The sequence below is a fragment of the Ranitomeya variabilis genome, chromosome 2 (assembly GCF_051348905.1).
Source record: "Ranitomeya variabilis isolate aRanVar5 chromosome 2, aRanVar5.hap1, whole genome shotgun sequence".
NCBI classification, from domain to species: Eukaryota; Metazoa; Chordata; class Amphibia; order Anura; family Dendrobatidae; genus Ranitomeya; species Ranitomeya variabilis.
In genome coordinates, this window is record NC_135233.1 from 246,059,497 (window position 1) to 246,087,315 (window position 27,819).

General features: G+C 45.1%; 1 long non-coding RNA gene across 1 annotated transcript in view; it reads right to left on the reverse strand.

The window, feature by feature from the left end:
• Positions 1-3,943: 3,943 nt before the first annotated feature.
• The window catches only part of LOC143809302 (uncharacterized), a 67,565-nt gene continuing 43,689 nt past the window's right edge, over positions 3,944-27,819 (reverse strand). Inside the window, exon 4 of the long non-coding RNA XR_013222204.1 lies at positions 3,944-3,996. This is a non-coding gene — a long non-coding RNA (uncharacterized LOC143809302). The remainder of the gene's footprint in view (positions 3,997-27,819) is intronic.

The following is a 27,819-nucleotide window of genomic DNA, read 5'->3' on the forward strand; positions in this document are numbered from 1 at the left end:
CACATAGGATACAATGAAACTGCTGGATACATCACATAGGATACACTGAGACCCTGCTGTATACATCAAATAGGATCCATTGAGACTCTGCAGTATACAGTTATGCTCAGAAGTTTACATACCCTGGCAGAAATTTTGCTTCCTTGGCCTTTTTTCAGAGAATATGAATGATAACACCAAGACTTTCTCAACTTATGGTTAGTGGTTGGGTGAAGCCATTTATGGTCAAAGACTGTTTTCTTTTTTTAAAATCATAATGACAACCCAAAACATCCAAATGACCCTGATGAAAAGTTTACATACCCCATTTCTTAATACCGTGTATTGCCCCCTCTAACACCAATCAGCTTGAAGTCTTTTGTGGTAGTTGTATATGAGGTCCTTTATGTTCTCAGATGGTAAAGCTGCCCACTCTTCTTGGCCTCCAGTTCCTGTAAATTCCTGGGCTGTTTAGCATGAACTGTGCACTTGAGATCTCCCCAGAGTGGCTCAATGATATTGAGGTCAGGAGACTGAGATGGCCACTCCAGAACCTTCACTTTGTTCTGCTGTTGTCAATGACATGTTGACTTGGCCTTGTGTTTTGGATAGTTGTCATGTTGGAACGTCCAAGTACGTCCTCTGCGCAGCTTCCGGGCTGATGATTTCAAATTTGCCTCCAGTATTTGCTGATAACATGCTGCATTCATCTTTCCTTCAACTTTGACCAAGTTTCCTGTGCCTTTGTAGCTCACACATCCCCAAAACATCAGCGATCCACCTCCATGCTTTACAGTAGGAATGGTGTTCCTTTCATCATAGGCCTTGCTGACCTCTCTCCAAATGTAATGTTTATGGTTGTGGCCAAAAAGTTCAATTTTGGTCTCATCACTCCAATTTACTTTGTTCCAGAAGTTTTGACGCTTGTCTCTGTGCTGTTTTACGTATGGTAGGAGAGATACTTTGTAGCATTTGCGCAGTAATGGCTTTCTTCCGGTGACTCGACCATGCAGCCCATTTTTCTTCAAGTGCCTCCTTACTGTGCATCTTCAAACAGCCACACCACTAGTTTTCAGAGGTGCTAACCATATTTGGGCCAAGTAATGAATTGGTGACTGAACATTTGCACGCAGTAGCTTGATAAAATGGTTTTCTACAATATGCCAAATCCCAAAACTACCCAGCCATTTAGCAGTGCCAAGATGGTTCAGACATCACCACCTTGTAAACCTAGCTCCTATGAATAAGACAAATTCTCCTATCTAAAGGATCATCACTCATACCTTTCATCCAGACAGGCTGATTAGTAGGTGAACCTGTGCCTAGAGCGTACACAGAAATCCAGGGTACCCATAGCAAAGGTCTGAACTTGAGAGCCCCAGGGCACCCGTTTGCCATTAAACAGCCTATCGGATTCTAGGGATCACTTTGCTGGGGACCAATGTGGGTTAAAGAGGCCACCCCTTCGAGTCGAACCACTTCTATGCCATGGCTGCTGTTCACAGCGTCTAAGGGCTTAAACTGGTGTTATCAGACTTTGCTAAATTGCAGCAGTTACCACCAGGTGTCTGCTGTGCAAAGGACTGGCACCAAGCGGTTTTGGAGGGGGGTTAGTGCATGAGCCGGTTGCAAAAAATACATATATGCCAGATGTCGGGAAAAGTGGGCAGTCAGCAGGCAGCGTCATTTTGTATGGGGGCCCTCAGCTCACTGACCCCCTAGTAGTCATGTGGCATGCAACACCATTGGATGTGCCCACTTGTTCAACTTAGAGTATAGGATACATATCCCAAACTAAGGTGAATACACCATGGAGATCATCCCACTGTACATGGCAGAACTACAGTACAGACCAAAAGTTTGGACACACCTTCTCATTTAAAGATTTTTCTGTATTTTCATGACTATGAAAATTGTACATTCAGACTCAAGGCATAAAAAGTATGAATTAACACATGTGGAATTATATACTTAACAAAAAGTGTGAAACAACTGAAAATATGTCTTATATTCTAGGTTCTTCAAAGTAGCCACCTTTTGCTTTGATGACTGCTTTGCACACTCTTGACATTCTGTTGATGAGCTTCAAGAGGTAGTCACCGGGAATGGTTTTCACTTCACAGGTGTGCCCTGTCAGGTTTAATAAGTGGGATTTCTTGCCTTATAAATGGTGTTGGGACCATCAGTTGTGCTGTGCAGAAGTCTGGTGGATACACAGCTGATAGTCCTACTGAATAGACTGTTAGAATTTGTATTATGGCAAGAAAAAAGCAGCTAAGTAAAGAAAAACGAGTGGCCATCATTACTTTAAGAAACGAAGGTCAGTCAATCCGAAAAAATTGGGAAAACTTTGAAAGTGTCCCCAAGTGCAGTGGCAAAAACCATCAAGTGATACAAAGAAATTTGCTCACATGAGGACCGCCCCAGGAAAGGAAGACCAAGAGTCACCTCTGCTTCTGAGGATAAGTTTATCCGAGTCAAAAGCCTCAGAAATAGCAGGTTAACAGCAGCTCAGATTAGAGACCAGGTCAATGCCACACAGAGTTCTAGCAGTAGACACATCTCTACAACAACTGTTAAGAGGAGACTTTGTGCAGCAGGCCTTCATGGTAAAATAGCTGCTAGGAAACCACTGCTAAGGACAGGCAACAAGCAGAAGAGACTTGTTTGGGCTAAAGAACACAGGGAATGGACATTAGACCAGTGGAAATCTATGCTTTGGTCTGATGAGTCCAAATTTGAGATATTTGGTTCCAACCACCGTGTCTTTGTGCGACGCATAAAAGGTGAACGGATGGACTCTACATGCCTGGTTCCCACCATGAAGCATGGAGGAGGAGGAGGTGTGATGGTGTGGGGGTGCTTTGCTGGTGACACTGTTGGGGATTTATTCAAAATTGAAGGCATACTGAACCAGCATGGCTACCACAGCATCTTGCAGCGGCATGCTATTCCATCCGGTTTGCGTTTAGTTGGACAATCATTTATTTTTCAACAGGACAATGACCCCAAACACACCTCCAGGCTGTGTAAGGGCTATTTGACCAAGAAGGAGAGTGATGGGGTGCTACGCCAGATGACCTGACCTCCACAGTCACCAGACCTGAACCCAATCGAGATGGTTTGGGGTGAGCTGGACCGCAGAGTGAAGGCAAAAGGGCCAACAAGTGCTAAGCATCTCTGGGAACTCCTTCAGGATTGTTGGAAGACCATTTCTGGTAACTACCTCTTGAAGCTCATCAAGAGAATGCCAAGAGTGTGCAAAGCAGTCATCAAAGCAAAAGGTGGCTACTTTGAAGAACCTAGAATATAAGACATAATTTCAGTTGTTTCAAACTTTTTTATTAATTATATAATTCCACATGTGTTAATTCATAGTTTTGATGCCTTCAGTGTGAATTTACAATTTTCATAGTCATGAAAATACAGAAAAATCTTTAAATGAGAAGGTGTGTCCAAACTTTTGGTCTGTACTGTATATGTATGAGTTCATGTGGTTCTGTACCACAAAGTTCTGGGCACTATGTGCTGCCCTGTGGTGCCTGTATTAAGGCAATAGTATTGTATTGAATAATTGTTTCAAATCGAAATTTTCTGTATGTGATGAAACTTGATAACTAACAGTTCCTATATGTTCACCATTGAACACCTTAAAATGGCTGCTAAAAGGAAAAATGAATAAAAAAAAATATATATATATATATATATATATATATATATATATATATATATATATATATATATATATATATATATATATATATATTTATATTTAAAATTATTGTATTGGTAACGAACTCTAAGCTTATGTTATTACTTGTGTTCCTTGGAGTTGGTTCCTGACAGCACAGGCCCCACCCCCGCAGACCCCACATGACCTTTACATCAATTAATTTTGATTCCTTCATGTACTTAGTTAAACCAATTGGTTAAAGAAACTGCAGAATTTTTTTACACTACCTTATTTGGCCAGGCGAACGTCATGCGGTCCTAGATCTTCAACATTTAACTTTATATCTGCAAAATAAATCACATTTTTCTTTTGTCATTTTTTTTTTATTTCTCCCCTATGACAAATGGCATTTAATGGGAGAATGGTTGTGTTAATGTCGTCGCTAGCATTCTGTTAAAATATGGTACATCACTAAATAATTGAGCTGGCGAGACAAGTCGGGAATGTGCGGTTCCTCCGCAGTGTAATTAATAGTCTTACGATTAAATATGAAATCATTCACAGCTATCAATAATGTAGACACTCGGGGAGAAGCTCCGTCACTTCACTGCTGCATACACAGCAGTACCATCCTGCCTGTCAGTTACTTTTCATATATATTTTTTAATTTCCTAAATGTAAAATTTCCGGTCAGAATCCCGTAAAGCAGAAGTGCCGCAGTTGAAACTTAGGATTTGTGTGGTTTCTCAAAATTAAGTTTTGTAGGGAAAGAGGTAGATGGATCTAGGGTGCAAATTGTGCAGCATACATGGCACTTTTGCATACATGCCAACTTTTAATGATTTATAGAAGAAATGTATAAAGTAGCACATCAACAACCCAAGGCATTCGTCACCAGAACCACCATAAGCACATGAATACAGCATCAAAACCACCATCAGTACATGAATACATCACAAGAACCGTTATCAGTACATGAATACAGAATCAAAAACAAAATTTCTACAGGAACACACATCCTGTAAACCACCATCTGTACATTAATACAGGTTCAGTACATGCATACAACACCAAAACCATCAGCAATCAGTACAGGAATACAGCACTAGAACCACCATCAGTACATGAATATATAATCAGAACCCATACATAGATACAGGATAGCAAGAATCCCTCATGTCTGTGTATGCTGTGAATGGGAGACATCATAGCAGCTAGTCTGTACTCACCAGCTCAGAGACAACTGATAATCAGAGATAGAGCCTGCGGGGGAATCTGGTGAAAAATGCAGGATACAAGTCATATAATGGCCAGAAATATTGTTAGTCACAATGTACACACAGCTTATTTTAAAAAGCCACCTGGAATGATAAATGCATTTTAAATACATTCAGCCCATTAATCAGCTCTCCAAAATAGATTACAAAGCTACTTCAAACACCCTTAAGGTACCTTCACACGAAACGACTTTGTAACGATATCGCTAGCGATCCGTGACGTTGCAGCGTCCTCGCTAGCGATATCGTTTAGTTTGACACGCAGCAGCGATCAGGATCCTGCTGTGATGTCGCTGGTCGCTGAATAAAGTCCAGAACTTTATTTGGTCGTCCGATCGCCGTGTAACGTTGTGTTTGAAAGCAAAAGCAACGATACCAGCGATGTTTTACACTGGTAACCAGGGTAAACATCGGGTTACCAAGCGCAGGGCCGCACTTAGTAACCCGATGTTTACCCTGGTTACCAGCGTAAAAGTAAAAAAAACAAACAGTACATACTCACCTGCGCGTCCCCCAGCGTCTGCTTCCTGACACTTACTGAGCGCCGGCCCTAAAGTGAAAGTGAAAGCACAGCGGTGACGTCACCGCTGTGCTGTTAGGGCCGGAGCTCAGTCAGTGTCAGGAAGCAGACGCTGGGGGACGCGCAGGTGAGTATGTACTGTTTGTTTTTTTTACTTTTACGCTGGTAACCAGGGTAAACATCGGGTTACTAAGCGCGGCCCTGCGCTTAGCAACCCGATGTTTACCCTGGTTACCCGGGGACCTCGGCATCGTTGGTCGCTGGAGAGCGGTCTGTGTGACAGCTCTCCAGCGACCAAACAGCGACGCTGCAGCGATCGGCATCGTTGTCGCTGACTCGCTATCGCTGCAGCGTCGCTTCGTGTGAAGGTACCTTTACTCTATACTAGGGCTTATAAATTGGGCAGAATAATAGTCCCAGGCCAGCCTTCTAGCATTCGGTAGGGTTCACGTTATTGCTCCCTCCACAAATATAGCAGAAGATATGTCAGGAACTAGATTTAGACATAATAAAGAATACTTCCAAAAAATCAGAAGAAATGAAATGGGCGGCACAAGAGGAGTGCAAACTCTTTAGGACTAGGACTCAGATTATCACCGATTTGCAGCTTTCACGAAGTCTCTGGGTATATGGTGCTCTGCATTTCTAGCATGTGGCTGGAAAATCTTTAAGACAAGAAAAGTATGTGGCACTCACCCTTTTTGCTGTGCATTCGTGACCTTTATTGGTTTACAACTGTGGTATGTTCATACATCCATCAGGACATCAGGTTTACAAGAGGGTGCGGTAATGGAGTGAGTCCTCTGGAGAGCAGTATGTGAAATCTCTACTTGTAGCCCAGAGTTTCCTCTGAGGGCGTGCACATTCACACCTTCCTCCCAGAAGCTGCCAATCACAGCTCTGCAGTGCTTGATACTGGTAGACCACCTACCGAGCTATGATTGGCAGTGTCTTAGAGGGACTGGTGAACGCGCACGCCCCCTGCGAAAACTCTAAAGAAATACCCAGTTGGACTGGAAAGCAGAGATTTCACATAATGAGCTCCAGAAATAACAAATGTGAATATCTCTGCAATGGAGTGATGCAGAGCAAAGTGAAGAAAAAAAAAAAGAGGAAAAAGCCGAAAGATGGATATGTATAGGGTAATCCCGACAGATGATGATGGGGTAGAGAAGGTTGGGCTCATGCAAGTAAAAGCCTGATCCTTTTGTTCTTCGGGGAGATAAAAAGACATCCAACAATATCTGGCAGCGTCTTTCTCCCCTCTCCCCATTGAAAACACATGAAGAAACGATCAAGATAAGTGTTAATGTGCTTGGGGGAGTTGGGAGAGATTGCCATCAGCCAATTGAACACATAGCCACCCATCTTTTCATTAAGTGATGTCTGATGTATGATAATCCTTTATAATTACCAAGGACTGTCATCATGTAGCAGGTAACGTACGCAAGATATGATATGGTGACCCATCAGGAGGCTGCTTTAGTCAGGCAGAATAATGCACCTGCAAAATCCTTCCATTTTAATAAATTCTTACCAGGGCGCCGGCGCTCTAACTATTGTCTGTTAATCTATAAATGTTGCTGAATGCGCCATACATAATCCATCAATCCTAGAGCCTTAATAAGTCTTCTTAGTACATGAAATCCCTGCTGGTCTGGAAATTGTTTATGTATCCCGATTGTTATTCTTCCCTCTACCTGGGGGTACCCGGAGAATACCAAGAGAGGCAGCCTGCAAATTACCAAGTCCATTAAATTTAATATTGCCGCTTTCTATTGCTCCCATACGTGCTAATGTGTAGTGTAAGCTTAAACATAAACTGCATCATCTCCCTCATAAGATCAGACTCGGCTAATATCCTGCACTTTCAAATGACTCTTTGTAAGGAGCTTGCATCCGATCACATTAGGTATTTTTTTGTGGGTGAGATATGTGATGCCAGCTTACCCAATGTAGATCCCTAATGAAGATCGGATAGGGAGAGAGGTGTAGGAAGTTGCATTTTTTTAAGGGACTTTTTTTTTGTTTTTTTGAATAGCACAACTTACCATTTTGAAACTTTCTTCTTATTAGGGTATGTTCACACTGGGCGTTTTTGCTGCGTTTAATGCAAATTTTCTGCTGCTTTTTACAGTACCAGCAAATCCTATGAGATTTCAGAAATCTCATGCACACACTGTTTTTTTTGTCATCAGGATTTTGTGCTTTGCAGAGTTTTTTGACATACAGCATGTCACTTCTTTCAGCGTTTTTCACCCATTGACTTGAATGGATGGTAAAAAAAATGCTACAAATACACAGGTTGACCTTCTTTGCAGCGTATTGGCTGCAGAAAAGTCTAGGGCAGCAGGATGAGACCTCAGAGTCCGCTCTACTACCGCTAGATGGCAGGCTGCATGGTTGCATGATGCGTCCATACAGCCTGTCCTCCAGCAGAGACACTGAGAAGCGGACCCGAACCTCAATCACTTGAATGGGGAGCATGCCACTCTGACATGTGCATGACAACGCAGCAAACACCGCTACTTATCAGCGGTGAAACCATCCCCGCCGGTCAGAGAGCCGCGGTTCCCACGCTGTCAGAAGACAGCATTAGCTAACAGCTGCGATCGGAGGCTAAAGTGGACCTGTCACCAGATCAAAAGTGGTCAAATTATACTATTTTACTCCCTTGGTTCCCCTGAGTATTCATTTTCTTTTTTTTTAATCTGCAATATGGTTCCCAATATATGTGCCTTCTTATATATTACTACGTTTTATGGTTTTTAACAAGGGTGAGGTGCTCATAAGACACACCCCAGAGGATCCCGTGAGCAACACCTCTTTGGTAAATACCATACAAGTTAGCAATAGCTAAAAGGCAAATATCTCTGCAACCGTATCGCAGATTAAAAAAAACAAACAAACAACTGAATACCCAGGAACAGTGGGAATAAAGTAGGAGCAAAAACTAGCCACGTGACAGGGTGACAGGTCCTCTTTAAAGGGGTTTTAAAGATGGACATATAGATTACCTATTCTTAGGTGTCAGACTCCACTGATCTGATATTGAGAACATAGCCTATCACCTGTTACTAGGTCCCAAGCCAACCAGAAAGACACAGTGTATGGAGCCAGAACAGCACAGCTCCATATAGTGTGCAGTAGCAGTTTTCGGAAACTTCAGCTTAGTTGAGCAGCAGTGTCTAGAACAACCACTACAACCTGTAAATAGCCAAGTCCTGGACAACCCTTTTGGGGGGTTGTCTGGTTTAAGTTGGTAAAGTTTAACCCCTTTCTGATATCTGCCATTATGTACAGTGCATGTTGGATGTGGGTGCATGTAGCGTGCTTAGGAGTTGAGCTCGCACCAAAATCATCAGGTGCTGTGTTGTGAAATTGGATTTTGGGCTCCCCCGGTGGCCACTGGTGGAATTGAACTGGTGTGCATCATCCTCTCTGTTCACCTGTTTCCATCAGGATGTGGGAGTCGCTATTTAGCCTTGCTCCTCTGTCACTTCCATGCCGGTCAACATTGTAATCAGAAGCCTTTCTGTGCATGTTCCTGCTGCTAGACAACTCCCAGCTAAGTTGGACTTAGTCCTTGTTTGTTTTTGCATTTTGTTCCAGTTCACAGCTGTAGTTTCGTTTCTGTGTCTGGAAAGCTCTTGTGATCTGAAATTGCCACTCTGATGTTATGAGTTAATACTAGAGTCTTAAAGTAATTTCAGGATGGTATTTTGATAGGGTTTTCAGCTGACCATGAAAGTGCCCTTTCTGTCTTCCTGCTATCTAGTAAGCGGACCTCAATTTTGCTAAACCTATTTTCATACTACGTTTGTCATTTCATCTAAAATCACCGCCAATATTTGTGGGGGCCTCTGTCTGCCTTTCGGGGAAATTTCTCTAGAGGTGAGCCAGGACTATATTTTCCTCTGCCAGGATTAGTTAGTCCTCCGGCCGGCGCTGGGCGTCTAGGGATAAAACGCAGGCTACGCTACCCGGCTACTGTTAGTTGTGCGGCAGGTTTAGTTCATGGTCAGTTTAGTTTCCATCCTTCCAAGAGCTAGTTCGTATGTTTGCTGGGCTATGTTCTCTTGCCATTGAGAACCATAACAGTGCTGACTGTAATATACAGATAGCACCAGCCTTTAATTGCTGAAATTGGAGCCAGATCTAGGCACCCTGTCTCCTTACAATGTGATCATAGGAGATCGTTAAGCTGTGAGCATCAGCCAGGGCCGTAGTCATGGCCCGCATAGGTGTCTGCTTTAGTGCGCCCTGGCCACCCGCATCACATATATACAGTCCCACTCTCTCACTTGCCTGGTTCTCCGAGGCCTCCCTTAGACACAAAGATGCTCCTTCCTTTGATCTGCACATAAAGAGACAGAGTCCAATTTCAACTTTAAATGTAGAACTTTACTCGTAGAGTGCAAGGCATTTTCCTTCTCTGGCGTACCCACCATGGGCGGACGGGGGGATGTTGCCTGACAGATTTTCGAGCCATCTCTAGGTCGGCACGCCCACGAAGGCTTAGATCACGGTCATCATACTCCTCTTTGGTGCCATTCGCCACCATTTTTAAGACCGCCATCTTGGTCACAAATAAAGGATCAGTCACATCCAGAATTTCAGTCACATCCCATACATTAGTCACTTTTAAAATATCAGCATCTTCTTTCTTCATGGCATCCCCGCTTTGCAATGCTGTGGCATCCTGCCGACTATGCCAAGTGTGAGCGTCAGCCAGGGCCGTAGTCATGGCCCGCATAGCTGTCTGCTTTAGCATGCCCTGGCCACCCACATCACATATATATAGACCCACTGTCTCACTTGCCTGGTTCTCCGAGGCCTCCCTTAGAAACAGAGACGCTCCTTCCTTTGATCTGGCACATAAAGAGAGTCCAATTCCAACTTTAAATGTAGAACTTTACTTGTTTTCAATCGCAGCACGTCCACAGCAGTAACAGCATCAACACAGAGTTCTGAACAGTTCACATCCTTCGCTTTCCCTGTGCTCTTCCCTATGTGCTTCAGTTGGTACCCGAGTCGTATCGTCTTGACCGGTACTGCAGCATCCTCCCTGTTCAGCTTCAGTATGTTCAGGAGTTCCCTTGTCCGTTTCGCATGAGACATGAGGGCATCCGCCTATGTAGAAAGCTGCCACATCTTGGAGCGACCTGCTCACTTTTTCTGCTGCAATTCTGCTGTAGCCTTCTCCTGTAGCTTCTGACCACTGCAGACCCTGGACGGCTGGGCTCTTAGCTTCTTAACATTACGTGGCCCACTGTTCTGCCTGGGTACCCTGGCCCTCCTGACTGGCCTGGGCTCCCTGGCTCGACTCACTTGAAAACACGAAATTTCCTTTCTTACCCACAGCAGCCCCTCCTAATTTAACTAGTTCCTAACTCTATAATATTCTAACATGCCCCCCCTCTAGTTGAACTGAGTATTGCACTTTCCCTACATAACTATATACAGCAGTACATTAAGCAGCATTAGGAACATAACATTATATACAGCCCAAAACATACACAATCAGGACGTATTAAAGGCATCCTGCAATCCATTACATTCCCCCTTTCCTTAATAGTGGTCGTCCCTGACCATGCCATACATAAAAGTTTAATATTCACAAAGTGATACTCCTCACAGGGAGACAGATAAGATAAATAAATTGTTATCTCAATGTGAGCACAGCTCGTAAAATGCAAAACACCGCATAAGAGTCTTTTCTCATGTAATAGGAGCCTGGTTCATAGTCCCCCAGGTAACACCTGCTGTACAATAGGCCCCGGTCCCATCCATCCACAGGACCTGAGCACATAAGCTGTCCATTCACACACTTCATTGTTTTACATGACCCTCCCTTTGTGCAGAGTACGGTCCCCCTTTTCACTGTCGATGCACTGCCTGGTCCTGGAACACAGTCTGTTGCCGCAATCGCACAGAGTCCGTCCCCCTGTCCAAGCGTCCGTAACTCTGCAAGGGCAAAGTCCTGCTATCAAGCAGAGGAGAAATAAACAGTACAATAGGGGAAAAATAACGCTCAACCATGGCCTGTATCGACCACACTGCACCCAAATTTGGGGGTGCTCCAGGGCTCCTTTGCCCACAGGTACGCAGAACAGTCACATTTTTCTAATTGGTCCGCTGCAAAAAGCACTACTTTTGCAAAGGAGTAATATCTTTTTAAACAGCATCCACTTGTCAGCGGCACATGTCCCGTGCCGCTCCACTCCACATTGAGCTCTGTGTTATGATCTGGTGGCCTAGGAGCAGCATGGAAAAGCTCTGGAGTAGGTGGCCTCTATACTGACCGCAGACCCTGAACTGAACACTGCAACTAGAAGTAGCCGTGGGATGTTCCTGTCACTCCCTAGACACCTCGTCACAGCCGGAGGACTAATTACCCCTAAAGAAAGAAACAGGAAAACTATCTTGCCTCAGAGAAAATCCCCAAAGGAAAGACAGCCCCCCACAAATATTGACTGTGAGAGGAGAGGGAAATTACAAACGCAGACTGAAAACAGAATTTAGCAAAGGAGGCCACGCTACCTAGAAAGAAAAGACAGGACAGAGTACTGTGCGGTCAGTATTAAAATACTACAAAAATCCACCACAGAGAATACAAAAATCTCCACACCTAACTAAAGGCATAGAGGGTAACTCTGCGACTCCAGAGCTTCCAGCTTGGCTGAATAAATCCTTACACAGACAAAGCTGGACAAGAAAAAACATAGCAATTCACTGAACTATAAAGTCCACCGCATGTGGACTGCAAAAACAAAGCCAGGACTTATCTTTGATGATTTGGACAATCCAGCAGGAGAAACCAAGCCGAGATGTGGATCCCTAGAAAACAATGGACAACTAGCACTCACTAAAGGGTGAAGCCAGACTAAATAGCCCCGTCCAAAGTGGAAGCACCTGATGCTTGCTGTGAAGGACAAACAGCAGCACTACCACTTATAACCACCGGAGGGAGCCCAAGAGCAGAACCCACAACAGAATTCACAACAGTACCCCCCCCCCCCTTGAGGAGGGGTCACCGAACCCTCACTAGAGCCCCCAGGCCGATCCGGACGAGCCAAATGGAAAGCACGAACCAAATCGTCAGCATGAACATCGGAGGCAACAACCCAAGAATTATCCTCCTGGCCATAACCCTTCCACTTGACAAGATACTGAAGCCTCCGTCTTGAAAAACGAGAATCCAAGATCTTCTCCACAACATACTCCAACTCCCCATCAATCAACACCGGGGCAGGAGGATCAACAGAGGGAACCACGGGCACCACATATTTCCGCAACAAAGATCTATGAAAAACATTATGGATGGAAAAAGAGGCTGGAAGGGCCAAACGAAAAGACACTGGATTGATAATCTCAGAAATCCTATAAGGACCAATAAACCGAGGCTTGAACTTCGGGGAAGAAACCTTCATAGGAATATGACGAGAAGACAACCAGACCAAATCCCCAACCCGAAGCCGGGAACCCACACGCCGACGACGGTTGGCAAAACGCTGAGCCTCCTCCTGAGACAACACCAAATTGTCCACAACATGAGCCCAAATCTGCTGCAACCTGTCAACCACAGAGTCCACCCCAGGACAATCAGAAGACTCAACCTGCCCTGAAGAAAAACGAGGATGAAACCCAGAATTACAAAAGAAGGGTGAAACCAAGGTAGCAGAACTAGCCCGATTATTAAGGGCAAACTCGGCCAATGGCAAAAAAGCCACCCAATCATCCTGATCGGCAGACACAAAGCATCTCAAATAAGTTTCCAAAGTCTGGTTAGTTCGCTCGGTTTGGCCGTTTGTCTGAGGATGAAATGCGGAAGAAAAAGACAAATCAATGCCCAGCTTAGCACAAAAGGACCGCCAAAACCTAGAAACAAACTGGGAACCTCTATCGGACACAATATTCTCCGGAATGCCATGCAAACGAACCACATGCTGAAAAAACAAGGGAACCAACTCAGAAGAGGAAGGCAATTTAGGCAAAGGTACCAAATGAACCATCTTAGAAAACCGGTCACAGACCACCCAGATAACCGACATCCTCTGGGAAACCGGAAGATCCGAAATAAAATCCATAGAAATATGCGTCCAAGGCCTCTCAGGGACCGGCAAAGGCAAAAGCAACCCACTGGCGCGGGAGCAGCAAGGTTTGGACCGCGCACAAGTCCCAGACAATCCAGCAGGAGAAACCAAGCAGAGATGTGAATCCTCCAGAAAAACAATCGACAACTGGCACTCACTAAAGGGTCAAGCCAGACTAAATAGACCCGTCCAAAGTAGAAGCACCTGATGACTGCTGTGAAGGACAAACAGCAGAACTACCACTTATAACCACCGGAGGGAGCCCAAGGGCAGAACCCACAACAGAATTCACAACAGCTCTGTGCCTGTACTCCAGTAGATGAACCTGCAGCTGCAGGTGTCATATCCTGCTGCAATGACAGGAGAGGGGCAGGACCTGGTTCTTCATTGACCGGGGAACAGGGAGCCGATGGCCCCTGTTCTGGGCCCGCATATAACTCCAGGTGATAATGTGACGGGCCGAGGGGCAGGGCGTTTGCTGAACACTGACCGACATTCCAGGACTTGAGACCGAGGTTCACTCACCACCATCTGCCCGTCGTCCTGCTCTTGCCGCTCCAGCCTCCCGGCCACGACTGCTCGTGACAGCCATATCCCTCCGCCATGACAGCTGCGCACTCCAGTGCAGGCTCCTCCATTTCTGGCATGGCCTCCTCCGGGGAAGACTCTCCTTCCAGCTCATCGGTCCTTTCCAGTTCCCGATGATGATGTTCCAACTCCAGCAGCCGCCAACTCCTCTCCTCGGTAAGTACGGGGAATCTGTCAGTCCAAAATTTGTCAGCGACTCCCATTAGCCACCCGGGTTGGGTCTCTTCTTCCTCAGTAACAGGCTCTTCCGGGGCAACTTCTTCTTCTGGCTCACATTCTTCCAGATAGCCAACCTCCTCTGGCACGTGATGACGTGCGCAGCTACATATGGGGTTTTCTCGTGCCCCCCACATTCCAAGGTAGGGTCAATGCCAGCTGCTCCACCCATTTCACAGCATTCGGTGGTAGAGTGCGATGCATTTTCCTTCTCTGGCACACCCACCATGGGCGGACGGGGGGGATGTTGCCTGACAGATTTTTGAGCCATCTCTAGGTCGGCACGCCCACGAAGGCTTAAATCACTGTCATCATTCTCCTCTTTGGCGCCATTCTCCACCATCTTTAAGACCGCCATCTTGGTCACAAATAAAGGATCAGTCACATCCAGAATTTCAGTCACGTCCCATACATTAGTCACTTTTAAAATATCAGCATCTTCTTTCTTCACGGCATCCCCGCTTTGCAAGGCTGTGGCACCCTGTCGACTATGCAAAGTGTGAGGGTCAGCCAGGGCCGTAGTCATGGCCTGCATAGGTGTCTGCCTTAGCGTGCCCTGGCCACCCGCATCACATATATATAGTCCCACTGTCTCACTTGCCTGGTTCTCCGAGGCCTCCCTTAGAAACAGAGATGCTCCTTCCTTTGATCTGGCACATAAAGAGACAGAGTCCAATTCCAACTTTAAATGTAGAACTTTACTTGTTTTCAATTGCAGCACGTCCACAGCAGTAACAGCATCAACACAGAGTTCTGAACAGTTCACATCCTTCGCTTTCCCTGTGCTCTTCTTTATGTCCTTCAGTTGGTACCTGAGTCGTATCATCTCGACTGGTACTGCAGCATCCTCCCTGTTCAGCTTCACTACGTTCAGGAGTTCCCTTGTCCGTTTTGCCCGAGACATGAGGGCATCTGCCCATGTAGAAAGCTGCCACATCTTGGAGCGACCTGCTCACTTATTCTGCTGCACTTCTGCAGCCCGAGGAAGCCAACGTGAAACGTGCGTCGGGGCTGCTGGACTGACACTGGCACCTATCTATGGGTAAGACAGGCATGGGTGGATGGTTCTCCTTAGCCCATTTGGGCTAGTTGAGCAGTTACATTGAACACATGCACTACCTAATTTGGCACTATGCACTTTATATGGTATATTAGTTTTTTCTGACGTGTGTTCAGAGTTGACAGGCCCTTGTCAGATGTATCTACCCATGGTGTAATTTTCAGTGTTTCATGTCCCACGTACATTAGCTCTGCGTGTATCTTGTCTTTATATTGTGTATTCATTTGTATTGTTGTATTTATAATAAAATTTGTTACCTATTTTAGTACAATATGTTGATGGGTTGTTTCTACTCCGGTTAGTTGTAGGATATATTGTATAGTGGAGTTTTTCCCTGTAACTCATGTCCATCCCTAGGGTATATCCCTGTTTTAGGTTCTATTTTGATATGCATCAGTGGTATCTGTATTTTGCACTTCTGCTGTAGCCTTCTCCTGTAGCTCACTCAAAAAAAGGAAATTCCCTTTCTTACCCACAGCAGGGCCCTCCTAATTTAACTGGTTCCTAACTCTATAGTATTCTAACATGCCCCCCTCTAGTGGCTGAACTGAGTACTCCACTTTCCCTACATAACTATATAGCATTAGGAACATAACATTATATACAGCCTAAGATATGCACAATCAGGAGGTATTTAAGGCATACTGCAACCCCTTACAAAGCCATACCATTATAAGTCACAAGAGACATGTTCATTTTTATGCCGGCAAGAAACCCCCATTGCCTACTTGTACATTGATAGAAAGCACTGTCTGAACCTTCTACTCATCCCTACATGTCAACCGAGAAGGTGCCACATTCAAACAATAGATGAGCAACCTTTATTTCGACTCACACAGTTTGAGCATGCAAACCGCAAATGGTCTCCAAGCTTGGACCACTCAACTGCAGCAAGTGTTTAGATGGCACATTGTATTACACTAATTCAATTTTTTTCCTTCCTGTATCACTCACCTACCTAGAACCTGCCATTGAAAATCCAGGGGCTCCTAATTTGCAATATGAAATCTTCACAGTTCCTACCATGAAGAACCCAACATCTCAGTTGCCACCCTACTGTAAATGCTTTCTACATGGTCTCCCTGATTTCCTATCTTGAGCCTCACACGTAGGATCTGAAAAGAGTAGAACTGGATTATACCAGGCCATATTCATGAGTTTCCACTAGAAGTTTGCTCAGATGTTGGCAGGAGCCGCTGACATGAGCTGGATTTGTGGATGTTTACCCCTAGTTTCTGCTAATAGTTTTTACTTTGAAATCTCCATGGTTAAACACATAACAAAAGGAACATGCCAGGAATCGTTACTTGTGCAATGAAGTCCTTGTATATACACAGGAATTGCAGAACTTGACTGTTGGTGACTGAAAAATATATTTGAGGACACCGGTGTCCTTACAGACCCCAAAGGAACATTTTTTTTTTATCCATCTATGCCTGGAGTCCATCAGCAAACAGCAGAAACATATTCATACTTATCTGCCCAGTGCTGCATAAATATGTACTAAAGTGGTCAATCCTCCACAACTACCAATTGTGTAAGGACACAGGTCACCTGCCTTGCTTTAGAAAGGCTCAACTATCCCATAGGATTCAAGCCAAAGAGCCACCAAGCTCTCCACCAATGGCCACATCTAGGGACACCATGGGGGAAAAAAAGAAAAACTTTTAATGGTGATCATGGTGTCCTCCTAATACCTATGCTTCTACACTTCCATGACCTCTAATAGATACAAGATCAACAGTCTTTTTCTTAAAGGGGTTTCCTCCTAAGGATAACGCTTTAACTCAAACTTGAAACTCAACTGAGCGTTCCTCTTTTTCCAATGGTCGAGACGAGAGTGGAGTTGAGCAAAAAAGTTTTGCAGGTCCGTAATGAATGTCAATACTGTGTGGCGCAGTGACCAATGTTACAGCCAGGGGGCGCTGTGTGTGCACTTCAAGATGCACTTGGAGGCATAGTTGTGATGAAACAGTGACTGGCAGTGTTGTGAATGGCCGATATGTATCGCAGAGGTGGGTGGCCCTGTGATGGAAGCCTGGGTATGTTTTGCTCAAGCAGATCTACTGCTGAGGGATTTGTTTACATTGGGAAGGCTTCCAGGTGATTGGAGAGATGAGTGGGTCCAGTCACCTACAAACCCACCCAAAGAGGCGTGTCTGAACACCTAAGATGGTTTTGTGTTTAAGGACCTGTGGTGATGTCACGCTCACATGACTGGCCATGTGACAGGTACCTGGGTGTGGTTACACCTATGTAAAGGAGGTGTGTGTGTAGCACATGGTGTGAGTGTTTTTGGAAGTCTGTCAGGGTGGACACACTTCCATGTGTCCTGGCTGGACACTGCAGAGTGGCCTGTGTGCTGCAGGTCCTGGATGGTCAGTGTTGGAGGCTCCTGGGAGTGGAGTAGTCCTGGAAGCACCTAGAGACCGTAGACCTGGACGGTCAGTGTTAGAGGCTCCTGGGAGTGGAGTCGTCCTGGAAGCACCTAGAGACCGTAGACCTGGTCGGACTGTGTTGAGGACCTGGGATTGACGTGAAGCATGAGGAGTGGAACTCCTGAAAGGTAACCCCGGACAAGGGGATTGTAATATATGGCAGAGAAGTTTATCTGCTACATGAACAGACTGGTGGTCGTGATAAGTTCATGGACATAATGAAATAGACTGTATGTCATGTGGTATATGAAGTTTAATAAACCAGATTTGACCAGATTTGTGTGAGGTACCGTGCCTGAGTGCTTGAATCCTATGCCAAGCGAGTGTCCCCCAACACACTCAGGTAGCGTATCACCACAACTGATAGAAGCTGGACTGGTCCTGCAAATCTTTTTTTTGCTCAACTCTTCTCTCGACCATTGAAAATAGAGGAACGCTCAGTTGAGTCAAGTATCCATGTGTATGGGGGTGTCGGGAGAGATTTGTCAGCCAAGCGAACATTCAGCCCAACACTACTTAAGGAGCATGGGCAGGGTTAGGTACTTTCTCTCCCCGACCAAGGTATATGACGTCTTACCACAAAGAATTAATCATGGTCTTGTATTTTGTGACCCTGAAAACCTCATCACCTAAATCCATCTTGCTATCATATTTATACATGGACGATGATGCCACCCATGAATAAAGATGTCTCGGGTAGGGACACCCTATATTTATGTCCCCTGTCATTGCTCAGCCCTTCTCCAGTAATCAGCTGCTTTCCAAGTCCATATTGTGTATACCCCTTCCCTGGTATCGGAAGAATCGCAGAAATAACCCTCCGCTTATATGGATTACAGGAGCATTCTAAATAAACTCATTGCCGGAGGATCAGGAAGATAATTTGTTGACTCGAGATATCCGCAGCTCCTTGTTTCCATGTGTAGGAATCGTGCTCACTTGTGAATCTCTATAAAAGTGGCTGAGTTTGCACAAGATATTATGATCCCGGATAAACCTTCAGCAGACGGCATCTCCTTCCCTGGGTCAGAGATTATTGACAGTACCGCTGATGTGTCTGCTGAATTAATTGCCTGCTCAAGAAACCAAGGCCCCGTCTCTGCCTGTATACATAATGTAGATTGCTGCAGACGCCTCACTGTATGCGCCCCTGAGAGTGTGCACCTATGTGGATAGGGGGGGATAAGCCGCTGCCAGAATCCTCTGATGGTCGGCTGCAAACATATTCGATAATTTCTACTCCCATTGACTCCAATGATGTTGGGCAAATATTGCAAAAACAATATTTGCCGCAGATTGTAATCGGAACCAAATTTTAAAAAATTTGCTCAACTATCCACCAGAAGTTAAATGGTCAGCTGCTCCCATCGTAATCTGTGGGTCTGGATCTGTAAAGTGGATTTGGATGAAAAAAAAAAAAATGTATCACTCAGGGGAGCAGATGGAATAAAATTAGAGCAAATACTGGCCACTTTTGACCTGGTGACTGTTTGGGGGGGGGGGATTTTTTTCCTCAAAACAGCGCCTCTTTTGTCCTAAGGCTATTTTTGGTACTGCAGCTCAGCTTCATTTAAGTGAATGAGGCTAGGTAGCATTATCACAATATGAAACATAGTCCAATGTGCAGGAGTGGTGCTGTTTCAGATAAGAGAAGAGTATCCTGGTACAGCGTTTACTACCATGAAGCACCTTGGCTCCAAACTCTGATTCAGGGCTCCCTCTTATATTAGAAGAGGTGCTTTTGCGCCCCTACAATTTCAGTGATCCAGTTGCTTGCTGATTGTATCCAATGGGATACAAAGATTGTACACCATCGGGCCACTTGCCCACCAGGACTAAGAAAACTAAGCCGGCTCTCCAAAAGTTGGTCATATATAGATCAATAGTTTACGTTGTTCTGACGATTGTGCAAGAATTATTCCAAAAACCTTGTGCATATCATGCCCACTTTCGTGGCATATACTAGCAGGAATGTGGAGTAGCGAATGGTTTGCAAAATTAGTTGCCAAAACAGCAAAGGCTAGAAACAGCAGAGGTGAGCATAGAGGCTTATTTCTGAAGTTTGGAAAACAAGAGGTGTCTGAAGCCTGAGTGTGAATTACTACCTCAAAGACAGCCAGAAAGTGAGCTGTGCGTGAGGAATAGTGTTGCGGTTAGTGATTGAATGGAAGTGCAGCGCCCCAGAGTCCTGGTCGTTGCAGTAATGTCGCTCTTCCACCAGGGGGAGTGATATTACGTCTGATGGTACTAAAGGAGTTCACCTGACCAGGTATCACAGTCACACACTACACTTCACACTCCAGACCACCAGAGGGAGCAAAGGTTCTATCTACTAGGCCACTCCTCACACACGGGTAAAACTGGTGGGTTGGATAGGAAGCTAGGGAGAAGCTACCTGGGTTCGACCCAGAGAGAACCTGTCAGGTAGACGGGGGAGAAGGAGGAACATCTGAGCTGCAGACAGAGGGTCCCTGTCAGGGGTGGGATCCTGACAGAGGCCAAGCACGAGATAGAACGTTACGGAGCTGCGCCTGCACCCATTGCGGCAGCATCCTAAGAAAGGACACGAAGCGAATTGTATTGTAGAGAGTGAGAAACGAGGACACAGCACAAGGAGATAATACCAGGAGGAGTTCTGCCCCAAGATCGGCAGCCTCCTTCTGAGGTGCGTAGCCGGTGGCCAGAACACCGAGGGAGTAATAGGCTCTACGCATTACTTCAGAGACCGGCAGGACAGTCAATTCCATCTCTGTGTGCGGTTCCACCATTACTCCAAAGCAACATGCCCGCTGCCTTGGAGTCATCCTTGATTCCGAGCTTTCATTCACCCCCCACATCCGATCACTGGTTCGCTCTTCTTATCTGCATCTCAAAAACATTTCCAGAATTCGCCCTTTTCTTACTTTCGACTCTGCAAAAACTCTTACTGTCTCACTTATTCATTCTCGTCTGGACTATTGTAACTCTCTACTAATTGGCCTACCTTTTACCAGACTCTCCCCGCTCCAATCTGTTCTGAATGCTGCTGCCAGGATCATATTCCTCGCCAACCGTTACACCGATGCCTCTACCTTGTGCCAGTCATTACACTGGCTACCCATCCAATCCAGAATCCAGTACAAAACTACTACCCTCATCCACAAAGCACTCCATGGCTCAGCACCACCCTACATCTCCTCTCTGGTCTCAGTCTACCAACCTACCCGTGCCCTCCGCTCTGCTAATGACCTCAGGTTAGCATCCTCAATAATCAGAACCTCCCACTCCCGTCTCCAAGACTTTACACGTGCGGCGCCGATTCTTTGGAATGCACTACCTAGGTTAATACAATTAATCCCCAATCCCCACAGTTTTAAGCGTGCACTAAAAACTCATTTGTTCAGATTGGCCTACCGCCTCAACGCATTAACCTAATTATCCCTGTGTGGCCTATTAATAAAAAACAACAACATAATCACGTTCCTCCATCATGTTCTCATACACTTTATGCAGTTAATAGCCTCTGTGTCTGTACTGTTACATACTTAGGCAGTTAACTGGTTCATGCAGCTTTACATGAACACCCGAGCCTTACACTATGGCTGGTCCAAATAACTAAAGCAATTGTTACCATCCACCTCTTGTGTCTCCCCTTTTCCTCATAGATTGTAAGCTTGCGAGCAGCAGGGCCCTCATTCCTCCTGGTATCTGTTTTGAACTGTGATTTCTGTTATGCTGTAATGTCTGTTGTCTGTATAAGTCCCCTCTATAAGTTGTAAAGCGCTGCGGAATATGTTGGCGCTATATAAATAAAATTATTATTATTATTATTATTATTAATTCCAAGTTGGTTGCCCAACCTTAATACCTATGAAGACACGGAGGCAAATTGTGGGAGAGGGGCGTCTCTAGGGTCCCTATAAATAAGCTCCAGGCCTACCCCGTCATACGGGTCATCCTAGCCATACCATCTGGGGGACAGAGAGAGAGAGAACATCAGAAACATCCACGAAAGTTGTGAGGACTATCCCGTGGTGCTCAGCAGGGAGGTACTACAACACACAGGCGCTAGTAGGAAGGCTACTGATTTCCACCTGGACAAGGGAGCTCTGGATGTGCCTTCGGACCGGCCTAACTCAGCCAGCCCTGTGATCGGTGCTCTGGACTGTGGACGCTGAAGTCTTCAGTAAAAGGTAAAGAGACTGCAACCTTGTGTCCTCGTTATTTACCGCGCCCTACACCATCACCATCTACACCTCTGGGAAGCCCTGGGGAAACACTTCACCTGTGGGAAGGTATACCATCTGGCTGCTATAACATCACCCCAGCGGACCCCTAAGCAGAGTCGGTCACCCTGACCGAATACTACAGGTGGCGTCACGAACACCGTACAAACTTCACCTTTAATTGGACGCCCCTCAGAAGGGCCACGGAACGGGTCGGGCCACCGTGACATCCCCAGAACCGAGAGAGATAGACCCGGTACAGAGTACCCCATTGCCCTACACGTGGGGGCGCTCCAGAAGCAAATGTGTACTTTTCCCATATAAGAGCTACTGAAGAGTACCCCTGCCAAGAAAGATGATCGTGAGAAGAGGGGTGTGACCAGCACTGTGGGGTCCTACGCTGCATTGGTAAGAATACAAAGCTGTATGAAGGAAGAGCTGCTGAGGTGTTTGCCAGCAATTTGTCTCAAATACAATCTAAGTATTGTCATTTTCAGCTTGCTGCTATAAGCCAACTTTCTATGTATGTTCAAAGTCACTTGACTCTTGAAGATATTTGGTAGTCATCAAGCGCGTTGCCTGAGTGAGTGAAATTCACTTGAACTGTTGCTGGAGACTTTCGCCATTCCTGAGGGGGGAAATATCACTTTGTCCAACAAGTATTAATATATCCTTACTATTTAAAGAGGATGCCTCACAGTCCCTTTGAAGCCTTATAAGTGACCCCTGACTTTATATTGCTAGTGGCCACTAGGTACTGGGGTCATACTAGTACATCAACCCTAATCAAAGTTGTGGGAAGAGAGAATTGTGCAGTCTCTTGACTTTTGGGTTATCTTAGGAATCAGATCATTGCATTATACCACTGAACATGATGAGAAATTTCCTCGTGCTCATGTAAATGAATAGGGGCCCTGCTGGGCTGGAGGATTATGATCTAAAAATCGGGTGTTGATGAGACCTTTCACCATATATGACCAGCTTTACCTTCTTCTCCGATCAACGACCTGATGTTTTTTTGACAGTTCATCAATCGCTGTCCAAATCCGTCCCGTACCCCCCCCCCATTGTCTATATACGTATACCACTATATTCTGCTGTATCCCTAGACAAAGCGACAGAACGTCAGCTTCTAATTTTCCCCTCCTTTCATATCCCTTTGTGATAGTGTTATTGTTGGCATGGACAAATGTCTAATCAAAGCCTAGGATGGAGATAGCATTGTATTCTTCTCTGCGAATCACATGTCCCCTGAACATCCCCAGCCGCGTAATTTATGCTTTTCTTTTTTTTACTGCCGAATGAGATCACATCAGCGTTTGGATTAATCCATCTCATATAGAAATACTTTTTTTCGGGGCAATTCTTCTCCTTTCCCTTGCGCCCAGATCTAATTTCATTCTCAAACTTAAGCAAACATTTTTTTTTTTTATTCTGAGAAAAAAAAATGCAAATATCTCTGTGAAGCGCCACAACTTGCCTTATTATAGGCTAATAAAATGTATTCAGGTCACTTTAGACCGTCCCCTCTCCTGGAATTTACACATCAAAAGTGTTATTCCTTGGCTTGCGATGATATTTCACTCAAGAACACCGTGTTAATTAACTGTGGAAAAAGTCTCACTCGGCTGTTATAAATAGGCAGTCAGAAGTGAATGTGTTCTAATTGAGCCCCGTACTTCGCGGCTCGGCTCTGAATGTACCTATGTTAGGATGAAAATATTCACAAAAAAGGAGAGATCGCCTGTTAACCCTCGCCAAGCTGAATGTGAAGGGAAGCTCAGCTGTGTGGACACTAATATAATCCACTGACCCTCACAAGGTATCGTTAGGGCCCATATCGGGATGATAAGTCCACCAAAGCCAAAGCCCTGCTGCGTACCTATGGCTAAGGATTCCTTTAACCAAGAGGGCTCGCTGCCATTTTTCTGTATACACCAGCCAAGGCACACTGGTTTGTTAGAAGCCCCCCGTGCCTTCCATACCCACTCTCTTACATCCCTGCCCCATAAACATCCCTCTACGAGTACATACACATCAACGCTACTGTTGGACGTTTGAGTCCCATTCCTAAACGCACCCGGTAACATCCCCAAGATCACCCAGGGTCACTAAAAACCCACTTTGGGCCAGAATTTAAGTAAACCCCACCCTTTTACATTCCAGGAGAGCTGAATTTGGAGGGACAGTCATGGTAAATATTGGACTATTGGTTAGCCAAACGATGGTTCAGCCAACAGAGATCTCACCCAACTCTCTCAGACTCAGGAGCAGTCACGCTGTCAAGACTCCTCTGGTGGTGGCTTAAAGCTTAGATAACAAAAGGTTCGGGGGTCTGAAATTAGACATGACAGATCCTTATCTTCCCTGACATCATCTGTGAGGGAAATATTGTGAGTCCCTAAGCATGTTAGACTGCCGGCCAAACTCATCGAGAAGCCATTCTACAATAGATCCAATTTCCTCATAAAGCCCTATCAAGCTTGTAGGGTCTACAAATAAAGCACCCCAGCCAGTGCCGCAACATGAGGCTCCAGGGCCAATTGCAAAATCTCCAACAGGGCATCCAAGTGTTACAAGTCTTTAACTCCGTTCCGGTGTTGGGCGTAATAGTATGCCTACGTTGGACTCCCTCCCTTTGATGTTGGCTCCGGGGCTGGGCCCACATCTTCCCAGCACATGTCAGCTGTTTTGCACAGCTGACATTTACTTCTGACATCCGCGGGTGGAATTTCGAACCACCCGCGTCTGTTAACCCGTTAAATGCCGCCGTCAATATCTGACAGCAGCATTTAAATCGTGCTTAAGGGAAGCGCGCCGGAAATCCCGCCCATCGGTGACCCGGTCAAGTGATTGCGGGTCACCAATGAGTTGGCATGACAACCAGAGGTCTTCAGCAGACCTCTATGGCTGTCATAGCTGAATTGCTATGAGCCTTAATCTGATCGGCTCTGCTACATACAGGTGATGATCAGATCGCCTGTATGTAGCAGAGCCAATCAGATTAAGCCAGCTTTCCAGTCTCCCATGGAGACTATTGAAGCATGCCAAAAGGTAAAAAAAAATGTTTTTTAAAATACTTAAAAAATATAAAAGTTCAAATCACCCCCCTTTTGCCCCATTCAAAATAAAACAAAAAAATCAAACGTGTATATTTAGTATCAACGGGTTCAGAACTGCCCAATCTATAAATATAAAAAAAATAATGAACCTGATCGCTAAATGGCGTTTTTTTGGGGGGGTCACCGCTACATTGCAATAAAATGCAATAACGGGCGATCAAAAGATTGTATCTACATTAAAATGGCAGCAATAAAAACATCAGCTCAGCGCGCAAAAAATAAGCCCTCACCGAACCCGAGATCACGAAAAATATAGACGCTATGGGTCTCGGATAATGGCGCCATTTTTTTTTTCTTTTAACCAAAGTTTGAATTTTTTTTTCACCACTTAAATAAAAGAGAACCTAGACATGTTTGGTGTCTATGAACTCGTAATGACCTGGAAAATCATAATGGCAGGTCAGTTTTAGCATTTAGTGATCATGGCAAAAAAAAACTCCCTGTGAAATTGCACTTTTTTTTGTAATTTTACCGTACTTTGAATGTTTTTCCCATTTTCCAGTACACGATATGTAAAACCAATAGTTTTGTTAAAAAGTACAACTTATCCCACAAATATCAAGCCCTCACATGGCCATATTGACCGGAAAAATGAAAAAGTTATGGCTCTGGGAAGAAGGGGAGCAAAAAACAAGTATCGGTCTTCTCATAGGGGCCAACGTTACCTGCACCCCTATAGTTACACCTCCGATCCCAGCCTCTATAAAGGGGATATGACCTATATAGTTACAATCCATTTAAAAAGGTCTAAAGGGCAGGGTTCTGGTACTTGTAGTCCACCTGCAGCTTTTCTCAGATGGGAATATTTATCACAAGCCCACCTGGAATCCTGTGTGATGGGGAAGTAAGGTGACGTCTCTCTCGTGGCGCTTGACACCTGCTCTAGAAATACAGAAATGATGATTAATACATTTCCATACATACATAAATGTGTGAATTCATTTGCATGCATACATACATTTCCACCACGATTCATATTAATATGCCGGTAACATAAAGAACGAGCAGAGCCGGGGCTTCATTGCTCAGTCAGCACGCTGTGTCCTGGAGTCACCGGGTCCCAGTGGGCACTGACAGCCGGGCAATGCCCACAGATAATGTCTGTCCCGGGCTGACATTTGTGCGTGGTGGCGCTGGGTTATTTCTTCATCACCGGTTACATTTACATTCGGGGAGGTGTTTATTGTGCAGACGCCATGTCTGCAGTCAGATAATGGGATTATCACTTTACGGAGATGGGAACACACAGTGAGGTGCTATTCCTTGGGGGGGCACATACTTTACAGAGCTGCTTGATGATAGACATGACTTGCTATTAAAGGAGGAAGAAACGTGTAAAATAGTTTTTTTATTAGATGCATAATTTCATTTAGCGCTGCAGGCTGAATCCGATTTTGTTCATCCTGGGCTTCCTGGTTCACAGATATAATTGCAGTGCTTGGTGCTGACCAGGAGAGTTTCTACTCTCTTCCTGAGCCCTAGTGCCCAGTGTGATAGTACGTGGTACCAACCTGCGAGTGGTGACACACAGCATATAATCATTTTTAAGTCAGTAACAACTTCATTATTATCTTCATATCTGCATGGTTATCACTTAGAAGGTCAATTAAAAAAAAAAAAGAAATGCAGCTGGGGACGAGTTTTTTTTCTGAAACTGGAACACCTCTTTAAGGGAGAACTTAAAGAAGTTGTCTGCCATTGATAGGTCATCAATATCTGACCAGTGGGGCTGCAACACCCGGCACCTCTGCCAATCCGCTTTTCCTGGTCCCGGTGGCTGCGGACGGGTATTGCACATCCACCCCCTATAGGGCACCCAGAGGCGCATGTGCAGTACCCAAAGACGCAGGTGCAGTACCCAAAGACGCAGGTGCAGTACCCAAAGACGCAGGTGCAGTACCCAAAGACGCAGGTGCAGTACCTGAAGACGCAGGTGCAGTACCTGAAGACGCAGGTGCAGTACCCGAAGACGCAGGTGCAGCACCCGGAGGCGCATGTGCGGTACCCGCTTGTGGCCACTATACAGTTGATGGAGTTGTGCTCTGCACTCTGTAACTGAACACTTCCGGCCAGCACCGTGAACAATTGATCAACGGGGCCCCGGGTGTCGTACCCCCACTGACAACACATTGATGACCTATCCTACGAATAGGTCATGTGAAAGTCCTGGACAACCCCTTTTAGCAACACATCAAAAGACATCACTGTGCCAAACTGCAGACCTATTTGAGGGTCTTGTCCTCCCATCTATCACACACCAAAATACAGGGTGGTCCAAAAGTAGGTGGACAGAAAATAATAATAATAATTTTATTTATATAGCGCCAACATATTCCGCAGCGCTTTACAAATTATAGCGGGGACTTGTACAGACAATAGACATTACAGCATAACAGAAATCACAGTTCAAAATAGATACCAGGAGGAATGAGGGCCCTGCTCGTAAGCTAACAATTGCTTTAGTTATTTGGACCAAAACATTTATTTTGATTTATATATAAAATTATATTTACTAACACAAGCATAACGTTGACAATTAAGTTTTATTCTGAACAATAATACGAAAGCCCTTAAATTTTATCAACGCAGGTGCACAATTTACACAGCTTTGAAGTCTGCCTCTTATGCTTCGACAAACATTTTTG